The sequence below is a fragment of the Theobroma umbraticum genome, unplaced genomic scaffold (genome assembly GCF_002168275.2).
Source record: "Theobroma umbraticum cultivar Fairchild unplaced genomic scaffold, ASM216827v3 scaffold_20.0, whole genome shotgun sequence".
Classification (NCBI taxonomy): domain Eukaryota; kingdom Viridiplantae; phylum Streptophyta; class Magnoliopsida; order Malvales; family Malvaceae; genus Theobroma; species Theobroma umbraticum.
Genome location: NW_018397266.1, coordinates 2,635,632 through 2,641,064, shown reverse-complemented (window position 1 = coordinate 2,641,064; position 5,433 = coordinate 2,635,632). Strand labels below are relative to the sequence as shown.

The following is a 5,433-nucleotide window of genomic DNA, read 5'->3' as shown; positions in this document are numbered from 1 at the left end:
CAAAATGATTTATTTATTTTTTATTGTGATTCAACTTATAAAGAATCTCATAAAAAATTGTGTTTTTCCTTAAACCAAATAATTTTCAGTTATTTTGAGTTTTAACATTGATAAAATTCATTACAAGCTTAATTTGTCTTAAGGTTAAAGTTGGTGCATCAAGGGAATAGAATCCCCAACCAAACCATTCTTATTTATAACAAATCTAGCCATCGATTGCAAGAGCGTTTGAGTTTGGTTTGTGGTGGGCTCTTTATACAAGAAAAGAGGTATTAATCAACCTGGTATTGTTCTTTAAGAAACCGCAGGGAAAGAAATATGATATGGATTTTGGTTGTAATAAAACAGAACAATTTTGCTGTATTCTTCAAACAATTCCATCTTTCATTTCGATTCTTGTTTAATCGAACAGGAAATAAAGAGTTCCCTGTAGAAAATACAACCAGAGACCTCCAAAAAGTGCTCAAAAAACAGCAGCAACCCGCAGGCAACACAAAGCGAAAACAGGGGATTCCATCAACAACAATTATTTGAGAGAAAAGAGGTTCGAAACTCAACTCTTTGAATAGGTATAAATTAATATATTTACTCTTAAATGAAATAAGTCGTGTACGTGCATGCAATTTGGATATTAAAACAATTTTTTGATTGCTTATATAATAATCGCAGCACCTTTACATTGAAGCATAGATACAGTTAAGAATGCGCATGAAGGAAATATATAATACGAAAATCACTCTGAGAGAAGAAGAGCTTCATTGACTTTGTCTTCTCCGAGAAAGACATGTAGGAAATATTATTCAAAAATACTCTTGAGAGCTACGCAATATTCCTGGCAGTTGCTTCCAGAGCAGACAGTACCTCCCTAGCCAATGGAATTACAATCTTCTGTACAATCCCATTGTCATGCATCACTATAATTATGACCAAACGATGTGAAATAAGCTTTGAGCAAATTGACTCTTAAGCTTCCACCGATAAGCTTTAAAAGCTTTTGTGGTCCTTAATTTCTCTCTCCTATCTAATTGACAACTTATTCATCCTTAGCCATTATATTCTGTGCATGAAAACAACATTTGTGTCAATGTTTTATTCTTGAGGTCTTGGTGATGTATGCAAAGGCAGCTCAATTCCGTTAAGCAAATATGTGGCTCAAACAGCCTGATAGCATCCCTTATAATTAAGCAAGGATTTCAACACTTCCTGCGTTTATACCATAGCTTCACTTATATATGTTGCATTCAGATTTTTTTTTTTCAAATTCGATTAGTTCTTGAAATCATAATTAATGAACAAAAGATGTGTTATATAAACTTCTTGTTTAACGTGTTTTTTTGTTCCTATTCCATAAAATCCACTTCTCTCCTTATCAACATTTGAATTCGAAATTCAATTTTGAGTCTCAATTTTTTTTTAAAAAAAAATGCAAAATCTGGGGTATCATATCCCTTTGAGCACATTTCTTGTTTAATCAACTACGACATTATGATTCTCAATATACGTTAGTATAATTAATATTAAAAGCTTCAAAAGTTTATTATAAGTAAAAAAAAATGAGTAAATTATTTTTTTACTCACTTAAATTTTTAATATTTTAATTTTGATATATTAATTTAAAAAAAATAATTTTTTATTCATTAACGTTTAGAAGTGTTAATCACATATCGTGATAATAAAAAATCTAAAATTATAAAAATTAAAGTTTTTTTTTACGTGAACATTTTTATGTTTCCATGTAAGAACAGCTCTAATATAAAAATCTGTTATTTTTTAATGATTAATTGATTAAAATATTATTTTTTTAAATTAAGTTATTAAGAAGATAATTTACTCGAAAGATATATTGGTGACCATTTACTCGAAAGATATATAGTAAACCAAAATTTCATCAAGTGCTCATTATCTCTAGTCTCCACAATTTCACACTTTCCCCACAGTTCTCTCTTCTTCTTTTTTTTTGTCTCTCTTTGAACACTATTCCTCTCCTAACAAGGCATAACCACACATCATGATAAACCTCCTGATTACTTTGATATTTTAATAATTAAAGTTATCGTTTTTTTTTTCTTTTCTTTGTCATGTATATCTGACTAGCATTATTTAGGCTAGTTCAAGTTAATATATGTTAAATTCCAAGAAACAAATGTTAATATATTAAATTATTGTGCAATAATTGTAATACTAATTCCCATAGCTTTTGTTTTAATGACAACTGGCGTAACTTTATCACAATCATTAGTCAGAATCAAGTGCATATCACCACGAGCTGGCAATTTCCATGCGTTCCACTGAAGAAATTAGTCGCCATTTTCTTTTTCTTGGCTATGATTCTTCGGCAAAGTCAGGCTAAAGTTGATGATGAAAGCAGCCTTTGTCGTTGGCTGATTCTCAAGACGTTTTAACAGAAACTCTTTTCCGCTTTGTTTAAGTTCAGCTTTTCCGCAGTCCTTTGGAAACTTCTTCGATGAGGTTAATTGTTACTTTCTTCCCTCAAAGATTTGATTTTAACTCATATCCCTTCCTTCTAAAACCATGGGTTTCCTTCAGGCAACGACGTGATCGTGCCTCTTTCAACCACCAACTAAACCCCTTGCAAAATATAATGAAATTTATTGGTTTAAACTAATAATTAATCTCCCCCAAACAAAATAATTAATTGCATTCTTTCTTTATATTAATTAGTTTTGAAAGATGAAGAAGTAATCAATTTTTTTTTCAAAAAAAAGAAGAAGATATTCACATATATGGCCCGGATGAAGAAAAAATGTATATAGTCTAACGTGGGACTAATTAAAACAAGACCTGGAAAATATGAAAAGAATATAAGAAAATTACGGACTCAAATTTAATGGCGTAAACTCATATATGTATATTGCTTCCCCACCCCCTAAAATAAAGAAATATCTATTGCACTTTTTTATTTGGTTAATATATCTAGTGCACTTTATTTCTTTTTCCCTTTTCCCATTGTCTCAATATATATTTGTGTGCTTTTCAACAGTACTATCAAGTCATGAGTCATTCTCCAATAAACATCGGTGTAACGCTTGACATTTATTATTGGCTCTTCTTAAAAAGTGCAATTGTGATGATGAGCCTCCTAGTTGCCCAAGTTACTCGATTTATAGTGGATTTTCACATCGTTGTGATACTGACACGTGGATTTTAGGGAGTACAGACTCAGTACATTTAGAACACTTTTTACTTCAAATGAAGTTTCTTCTCTCCGTTTTTTGGTTTTTTTTTTCTCTTTTCTCTTTATTTTTTATAATATATAAAAATTATATTATTATTCATGGTTGCAAGTTTATTTGCCGACAAGAACGCCTAACAAAAGATGCATACATGAAGTGTGTATATATATATATATATATATCAAAACAAGGATAATGCTAGTAGCTAGGAAGGCAACCAAGGTCTTTTCTGCGAACCCTGCCTTCTTGGACATATGCATTTTTTGTGTGTGTCGTCCTGTCTCCTGCTGGTCCACCTGCCTGGGAAGAAGATAATGCCTTGGCACCTACCCACCCCAACCTTTTTTTATTTCTCAAATATATATGATTCATTTTACACTTTTAGAATGTACCATATTTCTAATATATTTTACTAAATAACATAATTTATGAATATACACAAGCCCAATCTTTAATGTCAAAATAAAAAAAAAGAAGAGAACAAAAAATTGAGCTAAAATTGGGATGGACTAGTGATAAAGAATTTAGTTTTGATGATAATTGGATGTAGTCATAAAGTTTGGTACTATCAACGTACTGCCTTGATCATGCTATATTGTGGTCCAGATTGCGGATAGAGTCATAAAACAAATGACAATGAAAGTTTGGACTCATCCTTGGGCCTAAGAGATAAGAATAAGAATCCTCAATATTTATATAACCAATAGTACTAGAATCTTATTATTTTAAAAATTAAAACACTTTAATTGCTTTATTGAAATTCAAAAAAAGAAAAAATTATTCATCGATTATATAAATAGAGAATGTTCAGTATAAAAATGAAGGAAACCGACATAAAGCATGTGGAGCTTGAAATAGAGTTGCAAAGGTTGGATTTCAGAGTTTAAATTTGAATTTGCATTTTGAATCTTCTAGTTTATTATTTTTATTAGAAATTGTTTGTTTGGATAAATCTAAATTTTTGGACTTCAAGATTTAAAAATAATCGATTTGAGAATATTTTAAAGATTTTTAATTTGATTGAATTTGACAAATACTAACTCCAAAAAAAAAATCCCAAAATCTTAACTAGCTCTGTGCCTTTTTCGAGTGGATTCAATTTGATTCATATCCAAACCCAACTTCTGAACAAGTCACAAATAATATATTTTGATTTGCATTTTTAACAAAAACAAAACTGTTATGAATATTTTTGTGAATATCCATTTATATTATTTATATTTAGATTTGTTGTAAATTATTTAAATCCATCTAATCTCTAAATGTTATCTTCATCTTATAAAGGGGTTATTTACCTATAAATAGATCTCTTAGCTTATTTGTATATACACTTCAATAAGATTTCTTCTCTCCCCTTAAATACTTTCTTTCTCTCTAAATATTTTCTTTTATATTTCTCTTATAGTTATTTTTTTAGATTTATTTCATAACACGTTATCAGCATGATTCTCTGATCTCTCAAGTTTTAGAATTATTACGTTTTCATCATCTTCAACTTTCAAAAAGATTTCAATGATTGGGTTTTTGATTTCTGGTTTTAAAGAAAATCAGGTAAGTGAGTTGATATCTCTTTAGTATTTTCATTCTCTTAAAATCAACTTTAATATGAATTTTACTATTATGTTGTATATATTATATTTTATCTCTTGATTGAAAAGTGAATTTGCTATTATATAGCTATTGATGAAAAACCATGAATGTCCATTCCCTGAAGTAAATGTAACAAATTAGCTACTAATAAAACTTATGAATATTCATTCCCTAAAGTGAATGTGACAAACAAGATACTAATAAAAAATTATAAATTCGTTCATTCCTTGAAGTGAACGCACCATCTTTTAATAGTTATGGTCATAATCATGAATCCATCTATTCCTTGAAGTGAATACAATATGATGGCCATAACAATTTACACTATCACTATTCTAATTATTATTTTACCACTAGAAGTGGATGAATATTTTATCATCTGAATTTAAAAGTAATTTTACCACTAGAAGTGGATAGATAATTTTACTATGAAAATGTATGGATGCCTATAATCCACCAGAAGTGGATAACCCATCATGTGTGAATCACACACCAAAAATGGATGTATACTTATAACCTACCACAAATAGGAATAATTTTAATGCACCAAAAGTAGATGGATACCTTAACCCACTGACCCACCAGAAGTGGACTTCTTGATGAATACTTGTAACCCACCAGAAGAAGATAAATAATGAAAAGAATAAAA

At 29.5% G+C, this 5,433-nt stretch overlaps 1 long non-coding RNA gene across 2 annotated transcripts; it reads left to right on the top strand.

Annotated features, from left to right (window-relative positions):
• LOC110422945 (uncharacterized) lies at positions 1-1,184 on the top strand. 2 transcript variants are annotated; one of them, XR_002445795.2, is made up of 3 exons: positions 1-269; positions 413-544; positions 670-1,184. It is a non-coding gene; the product is annotated as an uncharacterized LOC110422945 (long non-coding RNA). The 2 variants fall into 2 exon arrangements; XR_002445794.1 differs by lacking the exon at positions 1-269 and having other exon boundaries at positions 276-544.
• Positions 1,185-5,433: the final 4,249 nt, after the last annotated feature.